This window comes from Gorilla gorilla, chromosome 12, assembly GCF_029281585.2.
Source record: "Gorilla gorilla gorilla isolate KB3781 chromosome 12, NHGRI_mGorGor1-v2.1_pri, whole genome shotgun sequence".
NCBI classification, from domain to species: Eukaryota; Metazoa; Chordata; class Mammalia; order Primates; family Hominidae; genus Gorilla; species Gorilla gorilla.
Genome location: NC_073236.2, coordinates 144,079,933 through 144,105,129, shown reverse-complemented (window position 1 = coordinate 144,105,129; position 25,197 = coordinate 144,079,933).

Here is a 25,197-nt window from a genome sequence, read left to right as displayed (position 1 = left end):
ATCTGTATAAACTTGGAAATATCTACACCGCAATCTGTATGAACATGGAAATATCTGCACCGCCATCTCTATGAACTTATAAATATCTACACTGCCATCTGTATTAAGAAGGAGATATCTACACCGCTATCTGTATAAACATGGAAATATCTACACTGCTATCTGTATAAACATGGAAATATCTACACCGCTATCTGTATAAACATGGAAATATCTACACCGCTACCTGTATTAACATGGAAATATCAGCACCGCTATCGGTATGAACACGGAAATATCTACACCGCTATCTGAATGAACATGGAAATATCTACACCGCTATCTGTATGAACATGGAAATATCTTCACTGCCATCTGTATGAACATGGATATATCTACACAGCCATCTGGATGAACATGGAAATATCTACACCGCTATCTGTATGAACATGGAAATATCTACACAGACATCTGGATGAACATGAAAATATCTACACCGCTATATGTGTAAACATGCATACATCTTCACCGCTATCTGTATAAACATGGAAATATCTACACCGCTACCTGTATAAACATGGAAATATCAGCACCGCTATCTGTATGAACATGGAAATATCTACACCGCTATCTCTATGAACATGGAAATATCCACACCGCTATCTGTATGAACATGGAAATAGCTACACCGCTATCTGTATGAACATGGAAATATCTACACCACTATCTGTATGAACATGGAAATATCTACACGGCTATCTGTTTGAACAGGGAAATATATACACCGCTATCTGCATGAAAATGGAAATATCTACACAGCTATCTGAATATACATGGGAATATCTACACAGCTATCTCTTTACACATGGAAATAACTACACCGCTATCTGTATGAACATGGAAATATCTACACCGCCATCTGTATGAACATGGAAATATCTGCCCCGCCATCTGTATGAAAATATAAATATCTACACCGCCATCTGCATTAAGAAGGAGATATCTACACCGATATCTGTATAAACATGGAAATATCTACACTGCTATCTGTATAAACATGGAAATATCTGCACCGCTATCTGTATAAACATGGAAATATCTACACCGCTACCAGTATAAACATGGAAATATCAGCACCGCTATCGGTATGAACACGGAAATATCTACACCGCTATCTGTATGAACATGGAAATATCTACACCGCTATCTGTATGAACATGGAAATATCTTCACTGCCATCTGTATGAACATGGATATATCTACACAGCCATCTGGATGAACATGGAAATATCTACACCGCTATCTGTATGAACATGGAAATATCTACACAGCCATCTGGATGAACATGAAAATATCTACACCGCTATATGTGTAAACATGCATACATCTTCACCGCTATCTGTATAAACATGGAAATATCTACACCGCTACCTGTATAAACATGGAAATATCAGCACCGCTATCTGTATGAACATGGAAATATCTACACCGCTATCTCTATGAACATGGAAATATCCACACCGCTATCTGTATGAACATGGAAATAGCTACACCGCTATCTGTATGAACAGGGAAATATATACACCGCTATCTGCATGAAAATGGAAATATCTACACAGCTATCTGAATATACATGGGAATATCTACACAGCTATCTCTTTACCCATGGAAATAACTACACCGCTATCTGTATGAACATGGAAATATCTACACCGCCATCTGTATGAACATGGAAATATCTGCACCGCCATCTGTATGAACATATAAATATCTACACGGCCATCTGCATTAAGAAGGACATATCTACACCGATATCTGTATAAACATGGAAATATCTACTCTGCTATCTGTATATACATGGAAATATCTACACCGCTATCTGTACAAACATGGAAATATCTACATCGCTACCTGTATAAACATGGAAATAGCAGCACCGCTATCGGTATGAACACGGAAATATCTCCACCGCTATCTGTATGAACATGGAAATATCTACACCGCTATCTGTATGAACATGGAAATATCTTCACTGCCATCTGTATGAACATGGATATATCTACAATGCCATCTGGATGAACATGGAAATATCTACACCGCTATCTGCATGAACATGGAAACATCTACACTGCTATCCTTGTAAACATGCATACATCTTCACCGCTATCTGTATAAACATGGAAATATCTACACCGCTATCTGTATGAATATGGAAATAGCTACACCGCTATCTGTATGAACATGGAAATATCTACACAGCCATCTGGATGAACATGGAAATATCTACACCGCCATCTGTATGAACATGGAAATATCTGCACCGCCATCTGTATGAACATATAAATATCTACACCGCCATCTGTATTAAGAAGGAGATATCTACACCGATATCTGTATAAACATGGAAATATCTACACTGCTATCTGTATAAACATGGAAATATCTATACTGCAATCTGTACAAACATGGAAATATCTACATCGCTACCTGTATAAACATTGAAATACCAGCACCGCTATCGGTATGAACACGGAAATATCTCCACCGCTATCTGTATGAACATGGAAATATCTACACCGCTATCTGTATGAACATGGAAATATCTTCACTGCCATCTGTATGAACATGGATATATCTACAATGCCATCTGGATGAACATGGAAATATCTACACCGCTATCTGCATGAACATGGAAACATCTACACTGCTATCCTTGTAAACATGCATACATCTTCACCGCTATCTGTATAAACATGGAAATATCTACTCCGCTATCTGTATGAACATGGAAATATCTACACCGCTATCTGTTTGAACATGGAAATATCTCCACCGCTATCTGCATGAAAATGGAAATATCTACACAGCTATCTGCATACACATGGAAATATCTACAAAGCTATCTCTTTACACATGGAAATAACTACACCGCTATCTCTATAAACATGGAAATAACTACACCGCCATCTATATGAACATGGAAATATCTGCACCGCCATCTGTATGAACATATAAATATCTACACAGCCATCTGTATTAAGATGGAGATATCTACACCGCTATCTATATAAACTTGGAAATATCTACACCTCTATCTGAATAAACATGGAAATATCTACATCAGTATCTGTATAAACATGGAAATATCTACACCGCTACCTGTATAAACATGGAAATATCAGCACCGCTATCTGTATGAACATGGAAATATCTACACCGCTATCTCTATGAACATGGAAATATCTACAACGCTATCTGTATGAACATGGAAATAGCTACACCGCTATCTGTATGAACAAGGAAATATCTACACCACTATCTGTATGAACATGGAAATATCTACACCTCTATCTGTATGAACATGGAAATATCTACACCGCTATCTGTTTGAACAGGGAAATATATACACCGCTATCTGCATGAAAATGGAAATAACTACACAGCTATCTGCATATACATGGAAATATCTACTCAGCTATCTCTTTACACATGGAAATAACTACACCGCTATCTGTATGAACATGGAAATATCTACACCGCCATCTGTATGAACATGGAAATATCTGCACCGCCATCAGTATGAACATATAAATATCTACACCGCCATCTGTATTAAGAAGGAGATATCTACACCGCTATCTGTATAAACATGGAAATATCTACACTGCTATCTGTATAAACATGGAAATATCTACACCGATATCTGTGTAAACATGGAAATATCTACACCGTTACTTGTATAAACATGGAAATATCAGCACCGCTATCGGTATGAACACGGAAATATCTACACCGCTATCTGTATGAACATGGAATTATCTACACCGCTATCTGTATGAACATGGAAATATGTTCACTGCCCTTTGTATGAACATGGATATATCTACACAGCCATCTGGATGAACATGGAAATCTCTACACCGCAATCTGTATGAACATGGAAATATCTACACTGCTATCCTTGTAAACATGCATACATCTTCACCGCTATCTGTATAAACATGGAAATATCTACACCGCTATCTGTATGAACATGGAAATATCTACACCGCTATCTGTTTGAACATGGAAATATCTACACCGCTATCCGCATGAAAATGGAAATATCTACACAGCTATCTGCATACACGTGGAAATATCTACAAAGCTATCTCTTTGCACATGGAAATAACTACACAGCTATCTCTATAAACATGGAAATATCTACACGGCCATCTATATGAACACGGAAATAACTGCACCGCCATCTGTATGAACATATAAATATCTACACCACCATCTGTATTAAGATGGAGATATCTACACATCTATCTGTATAAACTTGGAAATATCTACACCGCTATCTGTATAAACATGGAAATATCTACACCACTATCTGTATAAACATGGAAATATCTACACCGCTACCTGTATAAATATGGAAATATCAGCACAGCTATCTGTATGAACATGGAAATATCTACACCGCTATCTCCTTGAACATGGAAATATCTACACCGCAATCTGTATGAACATGGAAATACCTACACCGCTATCTTTATGAACATGGAAATATCTACACCACTATCTGTATGAACATGGAAATATCTACACCGCTATCTGTATGAACATGGATATATCTAAACAGCCATCTGGATGAACATGGAAATATCTACACCGCTATCTGTATGAACATGCAAATATCTACACCGCTATCTGTATGAACATGGATATATCTACACAGCCATCTGGATGAACATGGAAATATCTACACTGCTATCTGTGTAGACATGCATACATCTTCACCGCTATCTGTATAAACATGGAAATATCTACACCGCTATCTGATTCAACATGGAAATATATACACCGCTATCTGCATGAAAATGGAAATATCTACACAGCTATCTGCATATACATGGAAATATCTACACAGCTATCTCTTTACACATGGAAAAAACTACACCGCTATCTGTATGAGCATGGAAATATCTACACCGCCATCTGTATTAACGTGGGAATATCTGCACCGCCATCTGTATGAACATATAAATATCTACACCGCCATCTCTATTAAGATGGAGATATCTACACCGCTATCAGTATAAACATGGAAATATCTACACCGCTATGTGTATAAACATGGAAATATCTACACAGCTATCTGTATAAACACGGAAATATGTACACCGCTATCGGTATGAACATGGCAATATCTACACGGCTATCTGTATGAACATGGAAATATCTACACCGCTATCTGTATGAACATGGAAATATCTTCACCGCCATCTGTATGAACATGGATATATCTACACAGCCATCTGGATGAACATGGAAATATCTACACCGCTATCTGTATGAACATGGAAATGTCTACACAGTTATCTGCATATACATGGAAATATCTAAACAGCTATCTCTTTACACATGGAAATAACTACACCGCTATCTGTATGAACATGGAAATATATGCACCGCCATCTGAATGAACATATAAATATCTACACCGCCATCTGTATTAAGATGGAGATATCTACACCGCTACCTGTATGAACATGGAAATATCTACACAGCCATCAGGATGAACATGGAAATATCTACACCGCTATCTGTATGAACATGGAAATACATACACCGCTATCTGTATGAACATGGAAATATCCACACCGCTATCTGTATGAACATGGAAATATCTACACCGCTATCTGTATGAACATGGAAATATCATCACCGCCATCTGTATGAACATGGATATATCTACACAGCCATGTGGATGAACATGGAAATATCTACACCGCTATCTGTGTAAACATGCATACATCTTCACCGCTATCTGTATAAACATGGAAATATCTACACCGCTATCTTTATGTACATGGAAATATCTACACCGCTAACTGTTTGAACATGGAAATACACACACCGCTATCTGCATGAAAACGGAAATATCCACACAGCTATCTGCTTATACATGGAAATATCTACACAGCTATCTCTTTACACATGGAAATAACTACACCGCTATCTGTATGAACATGGAAATATCTGCACAGCCATCTGTATGAACATTTAAATATCTACACCGCCATCTGTATTAAGATGGAGATATCTACACCACTATCTGCAAAAACATGGAAATATCCACACCGCTATCTGTATAAACATGGAAATATCTACACCGCTATGAGTATAAACATGGAAATATCTACCCTGCTATCTGTATAAACATGGAAATATCTACACCGCTACCTGTATCAACATGGAAATATCAGCACCGCTATCAGTAAGAACATGGAAGTTTCTACACTTCCATCTGTATGAACATTTAAATATCTACACCGCCATCTGTATTAAGATGGAGATATCTACACCACTATCTGCATAAACATGGAAATATCTACACCGCTATCTGTATAGACATGGAAATATCTACACCGCTATGTGTATAAACATGGAAATATCTACACTGCTATCTGTATAAACATGGAAATATCTACACCGCTACCTGTATAAACATGGAAATATCAGCACCGCTATCAGTATGAACATGGAAGTTTCAACACCGCCATCTGTATGAACATGGAAATATCTTCACCGCCATCCGTATGAACATAGAAATATCTGCACCGCCATCTGTATGAACATATAAATATCTACACCGCCATCTGTATTAAGATGGAGATATCTACACCGCTATCTGTATGAACATGGAAATATCTTCACCGCCATCTGTATGAACATGGATATGTCTACACAGCCATCTGAATGAACATTTAAATATCTACACAGCCATCTGTATTAAGATGGAGATATCTACACAACTATCTGCATAAACATGGAAATATCTACACCGCTATCTGTATAAACATGGAAATATCTACACCGCTATGTGTATAAACATGGAAATATCTACACCGCTATCTGTATGAAAATGGAAATATCTACACCGCTATGTGTATAAACATGGAAATATCTACACCGCTATCTGTATAAACATGGAAATATCTACACCGCTACATGTACAAACATGGAAATATCAGCCCCGCTATCTGTATGAACATGGAAATATCTACACCGCAATCTGTATGAACACGGAAATATCTTCACCGCCTTCTGTAGGAACATGGATATACCTACACAAACATCTGTATGAACATGGAAATATCTACACCGCTATCTGTATGAACATGGAAATATCTACACAGCTACCTGTATTAAAATGGAAATATCAGCACCGCTATCGGTATGAACATGGAAATATCTGCACCGCCATTTGTATGAACATGGAAATATTTTTACCGCTATCTGTATGAACTTGGATATATCTACACAGCCATCTGTATGAACATGGAAATATCTCCACCGCTATCTGTATGAACATGGAAATATCTAAACCGCTAACTGTTTGAACACGGAAATATATACACCGCTATCTGCATGAAAATGGAAATATCTACACCGCTATCTGTATGAACATGGAAATACATACACTGCTATCTGTATGAACATGGAAATATCTACACCGCTATCTGTATAAACACGGAAATATCTACACCGCTATCTGTATAAACATGGAAATATCTACACCGCTATGTGTATAAACATGGAAATATCTACACCGCTATCTGTATGAACATGGAAATATCTACACCGCTATCTGCATGAAAATGGAAATATCTACACAGCTATCTGCATATACATGGAAATATCTACACAGCTATCTCTTTACACATGGAAATAACTACACCGGTATCTCTATAAACATGGAAATATCTACACCGCCATCTGTATGAACATATAAATATCTACACCGCCATCTGTATTAAGATGGAGATATCTACGCCGCTATCTGTATAAACTTGGAAATATCTACACCGCAATCTGTATGAACATGGAAATATCTGCACCGCCATCTCTATGAACTTATAAATATCTACACTGCCATCTGTATTAAGAAGGAGATATCTACACCGCTATCTGTATAAACATGGAAATATCTACACTGCTATCTGTATAAACATGGAAATATCTACACCGCTATCTGTATAAACATGGAAATATCTACACCGCTACCTGTATAAACATGGAAATATCAGCACCGCTATCTGTATGAACATGGAAATATCTTCACTGCCATCTGTATGAACATGGATATATCCACACCGCTATCTGTATGAACATGGAAATATCTACACCGCTATCTGTATGAACATGGAAATATCTACACCTCTATCTTTGTAAACATGCATACATCGTCACCGCTATCTGTATAAACATGGAAATATCCACACCGCTATCTGTATGAACATGGAAATATCTACACCGCTATCTGTTTGAACATGGAAATATCTACACCGCTCTCTGCATGAAAATGGAAATATCTACACAGCTATCTGCATATACATTGAAATATCTACACAGCTATCTCTTTGCACATGGAAATAACTACACCGCTATCTCTATAAACATGGAAATATCTACACCACCATCTGCATGAACATGGAAATATCTGCACCGCCATCTGTATGAACATATAAATATCTACACCGCCATCTGTATTAAGAAGGATATATCTACACCACTATCTGTATAAACATGGAAATATCTACACCGCTATCTGTATGAACATGGAAATATCTACACCGTTACCTGTATAAGCACGGAAATATGTACACCGCTACCTGTATAAACATGGAAGTATCAGCACCGCTATCGGTATGAACATGGCAATATCTACAAGGCTATCTGTATGAACATGGAAATATCTACAACGCCATCTGTATGAACATGGAAATGTCTTCACCGCCATCTGTATGAACATGGATATATCTACACAGCCATCTGGATGAACATTGAAATATCTACACCGCTATCTGTATGAACATGGAAATATTTACACCGCTATCTGTATGAACATGGAAATATCTACACAGCCATCAGGATGAACATGGAAATATCTACACCGCTATCTGTATGAACATGGAAATACATACACCGCTATCTGTATGAACATGGAAATATCTACACCGCTATCTGTATGAACATGGAAATATCTACACCGCTATCTGTATGAACATGGAAATATCTTCACCGCCATCAGTATGAACATGGATATATCTACACATCCATGTGGATGAACATGGAAATATCTACACCGCTATCTGTGTAAACATGCATACATCTTCACCGCTATCTGTATAAACATGGAAATATCTACACCGCAATCTTTATGAACATGGAAATATCTACACACTAACTGTTTGAACAGGGAAATATATACACCGCTATCTGCATGAAATCGGAAATATCTACACAGCTATCTGCTTATACATGGAAATATCTACACAGGTATCTCTTTACACATGGAAATAACTACACCGCTATCTGTACGAACATGGAAATAGCTACACCGCCATCTGTATGAACATGGAAATATCTGCACCCCCATCTGTATGAACATTTAAATATCTACACCGCCATCTGTATTAAGATGGAGATATCTACACCACTATCTGCATAAACATGGAAATATCTACACCGCTATCTGTATAGACATGGAAATATCTACACCGCTATGTGTATAAACTTGGAAATATCTACACTGCTATCTGTATAAACATGGAAATATCTACACCGCTACCTGTATAAACATGGAAATATCAGAACCGCTATCAGTATGAACATGGAAGTTTCTACACCGCCATCTGTATGAACATGGAAATATCTTCACCGCCATCCGTATGAACATGGAAATATCTGCACCGCCATCTGTATGAACATATAAATATCTACACCGCCATCTGTATTAAGATGGAGATATCTACACCGCTATCTGTATGAACATGGAAATATCTTCACCGCCATCTGTATGAACATGGATATATCTACACATCCATCTGGATGAACGTGGAATTATCTACACCGCTATCTGTGTAAACATGCATACAACTTCACCGCTATCTGTATAAACATGGAAATATCTTCACCGCCATCTGTATGAACATGGATATATCTACACAGCCATCTGGATGAACATGGCAATATCTGCACTGCTATCTGTATGAAGATGGAAATATCTACACCGCCATCTGTATGAACATGGATATATCTACACAGCCATCTGGATGAACGTGGAAATATCTACACCGCTAACTGTGTAAACATGCATACAACTTCACCGCTATCTGTATAAACATGGAAATATCTACACCGCTATCTTTATGAACATGGAAATATCTACACCGCTAACTGTTTGAACAGGGAAACATATACACCGCTATCTGCATGAAAATGGAAATATCTACACCGCTATCTGTATGAACATGGAAATACATACACCGCTATCTGTATGAACATGGAAATATCTACACCGCTATGTGTATAAACATGGAAATATCTACACCGCTATCTGTATAAACATGGAAATATCTACACCGCTACATGTACAAACATGGAAATATCAGCCCCGCTATCTGTATGAACATGGAAATATCTACACCGCAATCTGTATGAACACGGAAATATCTTCACCGCCTTCTGTAGGAACATGGATATATCTACACAAACATCTGTATGAACATGGAAATATCTACACCGCTATCTGTATGAACATGGAAATATCTACACCGCTATCTGTATGAACATGGAAATATCTACACAGCTACCTGTATAAACATGGAAATATCAGCACCGCTATCGGTATGAACATGGAAATATCTACACCGCCATTTGTATGAACATGGAAATATTTTCACCGCTATATGTATGAACTTGGATATATCTACACAGCCATCTGTATGAACATGGAAATATCTCCACCGCTATCAGTATGAACATGGAAATATCTAAACCGCTAACTGTTTGAACACGGAAATATATACACCGCTATCTGCATGAAAATGGAAATATCTACACCGCTATCTGTATGAACATGGAAATACATACACTGCTATCTGTATGAACATGGAAATATCTACACCGCTATCTGTATGAACATGGAAATACATACACTGCTATCTGTATGAACATGGAAATATCTACACCGCTATCTGTATAAACACGGAAATATCTACACAGCTATCTGTATAAACATGGAAATATCTACACCGCTATGTGTATAAACATGGAAATATCTACACCGCTATCTGTATGAACATGGAAATATCTACACAGCTATCTGCACATACATGGAAATATCTACACAGCCATCTCTTTACACATGGAAATAACTACACCGGTATCTCTATAAACATGGAAATATCTACACCGCCATCTGTATGAACATAAAAATATCTACACCGCCATCTGTATTAAGATGGAGATATCTACGCCGCTATCTGTATAAACTTGGAAATATCTACACCGCAATCTGTATGAACATGGAAATATCTGCACCGCCATCTCTATGAACTTATAAATATCTACACTGCCATCTGTATTAAGAAGGAGATATCTACACCGCTATCTGTATGAACATGGAAATATCTACACAGACATCTGGATGAACATGAAACTATCTACACCGCTATATGTGTAAACATGCATACATCTTCACCGCTATCTGTATAAACATGGAAATATCTACACCGCTACCTGTATAAACATGGAAATATCAGCACCGCTATCTGTATGAACATGGAAATATCTACACCGCTATCTCTATGAACATGGAAATATCCACACCGCTATCTGTATGAACATGGAAATAGCTACACCGCTATCTGTATGAACATGGAAATATCTACACCACTATCTGTATGAACATGGAAATATCTACACCGCTATCTGTTTGAACAGGGAAATATATACACCGCTATCTGCATGAAAATGGAAATATCTACACAGCTATCTGAATATACATGGGAATATCTACACAGCTATCTCTTTACACATGGAAATAACTACACCGCTATCTGTATGAACATGGAAATATCTACACCGCCATCTGTATGAACATGGAAATATCTGCCCCGCCATCTGTATGAAAATATAAATATCTACACCGCCATCTGCATTAAGAAGGAGATATCTACACCGATATCTGTATAAACATGGAAATATCTACACTGCTATCTGTATAAACATGGAAATATCTGCACCGCTATCTGTATAAACATGGAAATATCTACACCGCTACCAGTATAAACATGGAAATATCAGCACCGCTATCGGTATGAACACGGAAATATCTACACCGCTATCTGTATGAACATGGAAATATCTACACCGTTATCTGTATGAACATGGAAATATCTTCACTGCCATCTGTATGAACATGGATATATCTACACAGCCATCTGGATGAACATGGAAATATCTACACCGCTATCTGTATGAACATGGAAATATCTACACAGCCATCTGGATGAACATGAAAATATCTACACCGCTATATGTGTAAACATGCATACATCTTCACCGCTATCTGTATAAACATGGAAATATCTACACCGCTACCTGTATAAACATGGAAATATCAGCACCGCTATCTGTATGAACATGGAAATATCTTCACCGCTATCTCTATGAACATGGAAATATCCACACCGCTATCTGTATGAACATGGAAATAGCTACACCGCTATCTGTATGAACAGGGAAATATATACACCGCTATCTGCATGAAAATGGAAATATCTACACAGCTATCTGAATATACATGGGAATATCTACACAGCTATCTCTTTACCCATGGAAATAACTACACCGCTATCTGTATGAACATGGAAATATCTACACCGCCATCTGTATGAACATGGAAATATCTGCACCGCCATCTGTATGAACATATAAATATCTACACGGCCATCTGCATTAAGAAGGACATATCTACACCGATATCTGTATAAACATGGAAATATCTACTCTGCTATCTGTATATACATGGAAATATCTACACCGCTATCTGTACAAACATGGAAATATCTACATCGCTACCTGTATAAACATGGAAATAGCAGCACCGCTATCGGTATGAACACGGAAATATCTCCACCGCTATCTGTATGAACATGGAAATATCTACACCGCTATCTGTATGAACATGGAAATATCTTCACTGCCATCTGTATGAACATGGATATATCTACAATGCCATCTGGATGAACATGGAAATATCTACACCGCTATCTGCATGAACATGGAAACATCTACACTGCTATCCTTGTAAACATGCATACATCTTCACCGCTATCTGTATAAACATGGAAATATCTACACCGCTATCTGTATGAATATGGAAATAGCTACACCGCTATCTGTATGAACATGGAAATATCTACACAGCCATCTGGATGAACATGGAAATATCTACACCGCCATCTGTATGAACATGGAAATATCTGCACCGCCATCTGTATGAACATATAAATATCTACACCGCCATCTGTATTAAGAAGGAGATATCTACACCGATATCTGTATAAACATGGAAATATCTACACTGCTATCTGTATAAACATGGAAATATCTATACTGCAATCTGTACAAACATGGAAATATCTACATCGCTACCTGTATAAACATTGAAATACCAGCACCGCTATCGGTATGAACACGGAAATATCTCCACCGCTATCTGTATGAACATGGAAATATCTACACCGCTATCTGTATGAACATGGAAATATCTTCACTGCCATCTGTATGAACATGGATATATCTACAATGCCATCTGGATGAACATGGAAATATCTACACCGCTATCTGCATGAACATGGAAACATCTACACTGCTATCCTTGTAAACATGCATACATCTTCACCGCTATCTGTATAAACATGGAAATATCTACTCCGCTATCTGTATGAACATGGAAATATCTACACCGCTATCTGTTTGAACATGGAAATATCTCCACCGCTATCTGCATGAAAATGGAAATATCTACACAGCTATCTGCATACACATGGAAATATCTACAAAGCTATCTCTTTACACATGGAAATAACTACACCGCTATCTCTATAAACATGGAAATAACTACACCGCCATCTATATGAACATGGAAATATCTGCACCGCCATCTGTATGAACATATAAATATCTACACAGCCATCTGTATTAAGATGGAGATATCTACACCGCTATCTGTATAAACTTGGAAATATCTACACCTCTATCTGAATAAACATGGAAATATCTACATCAGTATCTGTATAAACATGGAAATATCTACACCGCTACCTGTATAAACATGGAAATATCAGCACCGCTATCTGTATGAACATGGAAATATCTACACCGCTATCTCTATGAACATGGAAATATCTACACCGCTATCTGTATGAACATGGAAATAGCTACACCGCTATCTGTATGAACAAGGAAATATCTATACCACTATCTGTATGAACATGGAAATATCTACACCTCTATCTGTATGAACATGGAAATATCTACACCGCTATCTGTTTGAACAGGGAAATATATACACCGCTATCTGCATGAAAATGGAAATAACTACACAGCTATCTGCATATACATGGAAATATCTACTCAGCTATCTCTTTACACATGGAAATAACTACACCGCTATCTGTATGAACATGGAAATATCTACACCGCCATCTGTATGAACATGGAAATATCTGCACCGCCATCAGTATGAACATATAAATATCTACACCGCCATCTGTATTAAGAAGGAGATATCTACACCGCTATCTGTATAAACATGGAAATATCTACACTGCTATCTGTATAAACATGGAAATATCTACACCGCTATCTGTGTAAACATGGAAATATCTACACCGTTACTTGTATAAACATGGAAATATCAGCACCGCTATCGGTATGAACACGGAAATATCTACACCGCTATCTGTATGAACATGGAATTATCTACACCGCTATCTGTATGAACATGGAAATATGTTCACTGCCCTTTGTATGAACATGGATATATCTACACAGCCATCTGGATGAACATGGAAATCTCTACACCGCAATCTGTATGAACATGGAAATATCTACACTGCTATCCTTGTAAACATGCATACATCTTCACCGCTATCTGTATAAACATGGAAATATCTACACCGCTATCTGTATGAACATGGAAATATCTACACCGCTATCTGTTTGAACATGGAAATATCTACACCGCTATCCGCATGAAAATGGAAATATCTACACAGCTATCTGCATACACGTGGAAATATCTACAAAGCTATCTCTTTGCACATGGAAATAACTACACCGCTATCTCTATAAACATGGAAATATCTACACGGCCATCTATATGAACACGGAAATAACTGCACCGCCATCTGTATGAACATATAAATATCTACACCACCATCTGTATTAAGATGGAGATATCTACACATCTATCTGTATAAACTTGGAAATATCTACACCGCTATCTGTATAAACATGGAAATATCTACACCACTATCTGTATAAACATGGAAATATCTACACCGCTACCTGTATAAATATGGAAATATCAGCACAGCTATCTGTATGAACATGGAAATATCTACACCGCTATCTCCTTGAACATGGAAATATCTACACCGCAATCTGTATGAACATGGAAATACCTACACCGCTATCTTTATGAACATGGAAATATCTACACCACTATCTGTATGAACATGGAAATATCTACACCGCTATCTCTATGAACATGGATATATCTAAACAGCCATCTGGATGAACATGGAAATATCTACACCGCTATCTGTATGAACATGCAAATATCTACACCGCTATCTGTATGAACATGGATATATCTACACAGCCATCTGGATGAACATGGAAATATCTACACTGCTATCTGTGTAGACATGCATACATCTTCACCGCTATCTGTATAAACATGGAAATATCTACACCGCTATCTGATTCAACATGGAAATATATACACCGCTATCTGCATGAAAATGGAAATATCTACACAGCTATCTGCATATACATGGAAATATCTACACAGCTATCTCTTTACACATGGAAAAAACTACACCGCTATCTGTATGAGCATGGAAATATCTACACCGCCATCTGTATTAACGTGGGAATATCTGCACCGCCATCTGTATGAACATATAAATATCTACACCGCCATCTCTATTAAGATGGAGATATCTACACCGCTATCAGTATAAACATGGAAATATCTACACCGCTATGTGTATAAACATGGAAATATCTACACAGCTATCTGTATAAACACGGAAATATGTACACCGCTATCGGTATGAACATGGCAATATCTACACGGCTATCTGTATGAACATGGAAATATCTACACCGCTATCTGTATGAACATGGAAATATCTTCACCGCCATCTGTATGAACATGGATATATCTACACAGCCATCTGGATGAACATGGAAATATCTACACCGCTATCTGTATGAACATGGAAATGTCTACACAGTTATCTGCATATACATGGAAATATCTAAACAGCTATCTCTTTACACATGGAAATAACTACACCGCTATCTGTATGAACATGGAAATATATGCACCGCCATCTGAATGAACATATAAATATCTACACCGCCATCTGTATTAAGATGGAGATATCTACACCGCTACCTGTATGAACATGGAAATATCTACACAGCCATCAGGATGAACATGGAAATATCTACACCGCTATCTGTATGAACATGGAAATACATACACCGCTATCTGTATGAACATGGAAATATCCACACCGCTATCTGTATGAACATGGAAATATCTACACCGCTATCTGTATGAACATGGAAATATCATCACCGCCATCTGTATGAACATGGATATATCTACACAGCCATGTGGATGAACATGGAAATATCTACACCGCTATCTGTGTAAACATGCATACATCTTCACCGCTATCTGTATAAACATGGAAATATCTACACCGCTATCTTTATGTACATGGAAATATCTACACCGCTAACTGTTTGAACATGGAAATACACACACCGCTATCTGCATGAAAACGGAAATATCCACACAGCTATCTGCTTATACATGGAAATATCTACACAGCTATCTCTTTACACATGGAAATAACTACACCGCTATCTGTATGAACATGGAAATATCTGCACAGCCATCTGTATGAACATTTAAATATCTACACCGCCATCTGTATTAAGATGGAGATATATACACCACTATCTGCAAAAACATGGAAATATCCACACCGCTATCTGTATAAACATGGAAATATCTACACCGCTATGAGTATAAACATTTAAATATCTACCCTGCTATCTGTATAAACATGGAAATATCTACACCGCTACCTGTATCAACATGGAAATATCAGCACCGCTATCAGTAAGAACATGGAAGTTTCTACACTTCCATCTGTATGAACATTTAAATATCTACACCGCCATCTGTATTAAGATGGAGATATCTACACCACTATCTGCATAAACATGGAAATATCTACACCGCTATCTGTATAGACATGGAAATATCTACACCGCTATGTGTATAAACATGGAAATATCTACACTGCTATCTGTATAAACATGGAAATATCTACACCGCTACCTGTATAAACATGGAAATATCAGCACCGCTATCAGTATGAACATGGAAGTTTCAACACCGCCATCTGTATGAACATGGAAATATCTTCACCGCCATCCGTATGAACATAGAAATATCTGCACCGCCATCTGTATGAACATATAAATATCTACACCGCCATCTGTATTAAGATGGAGATATCTACACTGCTATCTGTATGAACATGGAAATATCTTCACCGCCATCTGTATGAACATGGATATGTCTACACAGCCATCTGAATGAACATTTAAATATCTACACAGCCATATGTATTAAGATGGAGATATCTACACAACTATCTGCATAAACATGGAAATATCTACACCGCTATCTGTATAAACATGGAAATATCTACACCGCTATGTGTATAAACATGGAAATATCTACACCGCTATCTGTATAAACATGGAAATATCTACACCGCTACCTGTATAAACATGGAAATATCAGCACCACTATCAGTATGAACATGGAAGTATCTACACCGCCATCTGTATGAACATGGAAATATCTTCACCGCCATCCATATGAACATGGAAATATCTGCACCGCCATCTGTATGAACATATGAATATCTACACAGCCATCTGTATTAAGATGGAGATATCTACACCGCTATCTGTATAAACATGGAAATATCTACACTGCTATCTGTATAAACATGGAAATATCTACACCGCTACCTGTATAAACATGGAAATATGTACACCGATACCTGTATAAACATGGAAATATCAGCACCGCTATCGGTATGACCATGGAAATATCTACACCGCCATCTGTATGAACATGGAAATATCATCACCGCCATCTGTATGAATATGGATATATCTACACAGGCATCTGTATGAACATGGAAATATCTTCACCGCCATCTGTATGAACATGGATATGTCTAAACAGCCGTCTGGATGAACATGGAAATATCTACACCGCTATCAGTACGAACATGGAAATATCTACACCGCTATCTGTGTAAACACGCATACATCTCCACCGCTATCTGTATAAACATGGAAATATCTACACCGCTATCTGTATGAACATAGAAATAGTTACACCGCTATCTGTATGAACATGGAAATATCTACACCACTATCTGTATGAACATGGAAATGTCTACACCGCTATCTGTATGAAAATGGAAATATCTTCACCGCCATCTGTATGAACATGGATATATCTACACAGCCATCTGGATGAACATGGAAATATCTACACCGCTATCTGTATGAACATGGAAATAGCTACACTGCTATCTGTATGAACATGGAAATATCTACACCGGTATCTGTATGAACATGGAAATATCTACACCACTATCTGTATGAACATGGAAATATCTTCACCGCCATCTGTATGAACATGGATATATCTACACAGCCATCTGGATGAACATTGAAATATCTACACAGCTATCTCTATGAACATGGAAATATCTACACAGCCATCTGGATGAACATGAAAATATCTAAACCGCTATCTGTGTACACATGCATACATCTTCACCGCTATCTGTAGAAACATGGAAATATCTACACCGCTACCTGTATAAACATGGAAATATCTACACCGCTATCTCTATGAACATGGAAATATCCACACCGCTATCTGTATGAACATGGAAATAGCTACACCGCTATCTGTATGAACATGGAAATATCTACACCACTATCTGTATGAACATGGAAATATCTACACCGCTATCTGTTTGAACAGGGAAGTATATACACCGCTATCTGCTTGAAAATGGAAAGATCTACACAGCTATGTGCATATACATGGGAATATCTACAAAGCTATCTCTTTACACATGGAAATAACTACACCGCTATCTGTATGAACATGGAAATATCTACACAGCCATCTGTATGAACATGGAAATATCTGCACCGCCATCTGAATGAACATATAAATATCTACACAGCCATCTGTATGAACGTGGAAATATCTGCACCGCCATCTGAATGAACATATAAATATCTACACCGCCATCTGTATTAAGATGGAGATAACTACACCGCTATCTGTATAAACTTGGAAACATCTACACCGCTATCTGTATGAACATGGAAATATCTACACCGCTATCTGTATGAATATGGAAATATCTTCACCGCCATCTGTATGAACATGGATATATCTACACAGCCATCTGTATGAACATGGAAATATCTGCACCGCTATCTGTATGAACATGGAAATATCTACACCTCTATCTGTATGAACATGGATATGTCTACACAGCCATCTGGATGAACATGGATATATCTACACCGCTATCTGTGTAAACATGCATACATCTTCACCGCTATCTGTATAAACATGGAAATATCTACACCGCTATCTTTATGAACATGGAAATATCTACACCGCTAACTGTTTGAACAGGGAAATATATACACCGCTATCTGCATGAAAACGGAAATATCTACACAGCTATCTGCTTATACATGGAAATATCTACACAGCTATCTCTTTACACATGGAAATAACTACACCGCTATCTGTATGAACATGGAAATATCTACACCGCCATCTGTATGAACATGGAAATATCTGCAGCGCCATCTGTATGAACATTTAAATATCTACACCGCCATCTGTATTAAGATGGAGATATCTACACCACTATCTGCATAAACATGGAAATATCTACACCGCTATCTGTATAGACATGGAAATATCTACTCCGCTATGTGTATAAACATGGAAATATCTACACTGCTATCTGTATAAACATGGAAATATCTACACCGCTACCTGTATAAACATGGAAATATCAGCACCGCTATCAGTATGAACATGGAAGTTTATACACCGCCATCTGTATGAACATGGAAATATCTTCACCGCCATCCGTATGAACATGGAAATATCTGCACCGCCATCTGTATGAACATATAAATATCTACACCGCCATCTGTATTAAGATGGAGATATCTACACCGCTATCTGTATGAACATGGAAATATCTTCACCGCCATCTGTATGAACATGGATATATCTACACAGCCATCTGGATGAACGTGGAAATATCTACACCGCTATCTGTGTAAACATGCATACAACTTCACCGCTATCTGTATAAACATGGAAATATCTACACCGGTATCTTTATGAACATGGATATATCTACACCGCTAACTGTTTGAAAAGGGAAATATATACACCGCTATCTGCATGAAAATGGAAATATCTACACCGCTATCTGTATGAACATGGAAATACATACACCGCTATCTGTATGAACATGGAAATATCTACACCGCTATGTGTATGAACATGGAAATATCTACACCGCTATCTGTATAAACATGGAAATATCTACTCCGCTACATGTATAAACTTGGAAATATCAGCCCTGCTATCTGTATGAACATGGAAATATCTACACCGCCATCTGTATGAACACGGAAATATCTGCACCACCATCTGTATGAACATTTAAATATCTACACCGCCATCTGTATTAAGATGGAGATATATACACCACTATCTGCATTAACATGGAAAAAACTACACCGCTATCTGTATAAACATGGAAATATCTACACCGCTATCTGTATAAACATGGATATGTCTACACTGCTATCTGTATAAACATGGAAATATCTACACCGCTACCAGTATAAACATGGAAATGTCAGCACCGGTATCAGTATGATCATGGAAGTTTCTACACCGCCATCTTTATGAACATGGAAATATCTTCACCGCCATCCGTATGAACATGGAAATATCTGCACCGCCATCTGTATGAACATATAAATATCTACACCGCCATCTGTATTAAGATGGAGATATCTACACCGCTATCTGTATAAGCATGGAAATATCTACATCGCTATGTGTATAAACATGGAAATATCTACACCACTACCTGTATAAACATGGAAGTATCAGCACCGCTATCGGTATGAACATGGCAATATCTACACGGTTATCTGTATGAACATGGAAATATCTACACTGCTATCTGTATGAACATGGAAATGTCTTCACCGCCATCTGTATGAACATGGATATATCTACACAGCCATCTGGATGAACATGGAAATATCTACACCGCTATCTGTATAAACATTGAAATATCTACACCGCCACCTGTATAAACATGGAAATATCAGCACCGCTATCAGTATGAACATGGAAATATCTACACCGCTATCTCCTTGAACATGGAAATATCTACACCGCTATCTGTATGAACATGGAAATATGTTCACTGCCTTTTGTATGAACATGAATATATCTACACAGCCATCTGGATGAACATGGAAATATCTACACCGCTATCTGTATGAACATGGAAATATCTACACTGCTATCCTTGTAAACATGCATACATCTTCACCGCTATCTGTATAAACATGGAAATATCTACACCGCTATCTGTATGAACATGGAAATATCTACACCGCTATCTGTTTGAACATGGAAATATCTACACCGCTATCCGCATGAAAATGGAAATATCTACACAGCTATCTGCATACACATGGAAATATCTACAAAGCTATCTCTTTGCACATGGAAATAACTACACCGCTATCTCTATAAACATGGAAATATCTACACGGCCATCTATATGAACACGGAAATAACTGCACCGCCATCTGTATGAACATATAAATATCTACACCACCATCTGTATTAAGATGGAGATATCTACACATCTATCTGTATAAACTTGGAAATATCTACACCGCTATCTGTATAAACATGGAAATATCTACACCACTATCTGTATGAACATGGAAATATCTACACCGCTATCTGTATGAACATGGATATATCTAAACAGCCATGTGGATGAACATGGAAATATCTACACCGCTATCTGTGTGAAAATGCAAATATCTACACCGCTATCTGTATGAACATGGATATATCTACACAGCCATCTGGATGAACATGGAAATATCTACACTGCTATCTGTGTAGACATGCATACATCTTCACCGCTATCTGTATAAACATGGAAATATCTACACCGCTATATGATTAAACATGGAAATATATACACCGCTATCTACATGAAAATGGAAATATCTACACAGCTATCTGCATATACATGGAAATATCTACACAGCTGTCTCTTTACACATGGAAAAAACTACACCGCTATCTGTATGAGCATGGAAATATCTACACCGCCATCTGTATTAACGTGGGAATATCTGCACCGCCATCTGTATGAACATATAAATATCTACACCGCCATCTCTATTATGATGGAGATATCTACACCGCTATCTGTATAAACATGGAAATATCTACACCGCTACCTGTATAAACATGGAAATATCAGCACCGCTATCTCTATGAACATGGAAATATCTACACCGCTATCTGTATGAACATGGAAATATCTACACCTCTATCTGTATGAACATGGAAATATCTACACCGCTATCTGTATGAACATGGAAATATCTACACCTCTATCTGTATGAACATGGAAATATCTGCACCGCCATCTGTATGAACATACAAACATCTACACCGCCGTCTGTATTAAGAAGGAGAAATCTACACCGCTATCTGTATAAACAAGGAAATATCTACACTGCTGTCTGTATAAACATGGAAATATCTACACCGCTATCTGTATGAACATGGAAATATCTACACCGCCATCTGTATGAACATGGAAAAATCTTCACCGCCATCTGTATGAACATGGATATATCTACACAGCCATCTGTATGAACATGGAAATATCTTCACCGCCATCTGTATGAACATGGATATCTCTACACAGCCGTCTGGATGAACATGGAAATATCTACACCACTATCTGTATGAACATGAAAATATCTACACCGCTATCTGTGTAAACATGCATACATCTTCACGGCTATCTGTATAAACATGGAAATATCTAAACCGCTACCTGTATAAACATGGAAATATCTACACCGCTATCTCTATGAACATGGAAATATCCACTCCGCTATCTGTATGAACATGGAAATAGCTACACAGCTATCTGTATGAAAATGGAAATATCTACACCTCTATCTGTATGAACATGGAAATATCTACACCGCTATCTGTTTGAACAGGGAAGTATATGCACCGCTATCTGCTTGAAAATGGAAAGATCTACACAGCTATGTGCATATACATGGGAATATCTACACAGCTATCTCTTTACACATGGAAATAACTACACCGCTATCTGTATGAACATGGAAATATCTACACCGCCATCTGTATGAACATGGAAATATCTGCACCGCCATCTGAATGAACATATAAATATCTACACCGCCATCTGTATTAAGATGGAGATATCTACACCGCTATCTGTATAAACTTGGAAATATCTACACCGCTATCTGTATGAACATGGAAATATCTACGCCGGTATCTGTATGAACATGGAAATACCTTCACCGCCATCTGTATGAACATGGATATATCTACACAGCCATCTGGATGAACATGGAAATATCTGCACCGCTATCTATATGAACATGGAAATATCTACAACGCTACCTGTATGAACACGGAAATATGTACACCGCTACCTGTATAAACATGGAAGTATCAGCAGCGCTATCGGTATGAACATGGAAATATCTACACGGCTATCTGTATGAACATGGAAATATCTACACCGCTATCTGTATGAACATGGAAATATCTACACCACTATCTGTATGAACATGGAAATAGCTACACAGCCATCTGGATGAACATGGAAATATCTACACCGCTATCTGTATGAACATGGATATATCTACACAGCCATCTGGATGAACATGGAAATATCTACACCGCTATCAGTGTGAACATGGAAATACATACACCGCTATCTGTGTGAACATGGAAATATCTACACCGCTATCTGTATGAACATGGAAATATCTACACCGCTATCTGTATGAACATGGAAATATCTTCACCGCCGTCTGTATGAACATGGATATATCTACACAGCCATCTGGATGAACATGGAAATATCTGCACCGCTATCTGTATGAACATGGAAATATCTACACCGCTATCTGTATGAACATGGATATATCTACACAGCCATCTGGATGAACATGGAAATATCTACACCGCTATCTGTGTAAACATGCATACATCTTCACCGCTATCTGTATAAACATGGAAATATCTACACTGCTATCTTTATGAACATGGAAATATCTACACCGCTAACTGTTTGAAAAGGGAAATATATACACCGCTATCTGCATGAAAACGGAAATGTCTACACAGCTATCTGCATATACATGGAAATATCTAAACAGCTATCTCTTTACACATGGAAATAACTACACCGCTATCTGTATGAACATGGAAATATATGCACCGCCATCTGAATGAACATATAAATATCTACACCGCCATCTGTATTAAGATGGAGATATCTACACCGCTACCTGTATGAACATGGAAATATCTACACAGCCATCAGGATGAACATGGAAATATCTACACCGCTATCTGTATGAACATGGAAATACATACACCGCTATCTGTATGAACATGGAAATATCCACACCGCTATCTGTATGAACATGGAAATATCTACACCGCTATCTGTATGAACATGGAAATATCTTCACCGCCATCTGTATGAACATGGATATATCTACACAGCCATGTGGATGAACATGGAAATATCTACACCGCTATCTGTGTAAACATGTATACATCTTCACCGCTATCTGTATGAACAT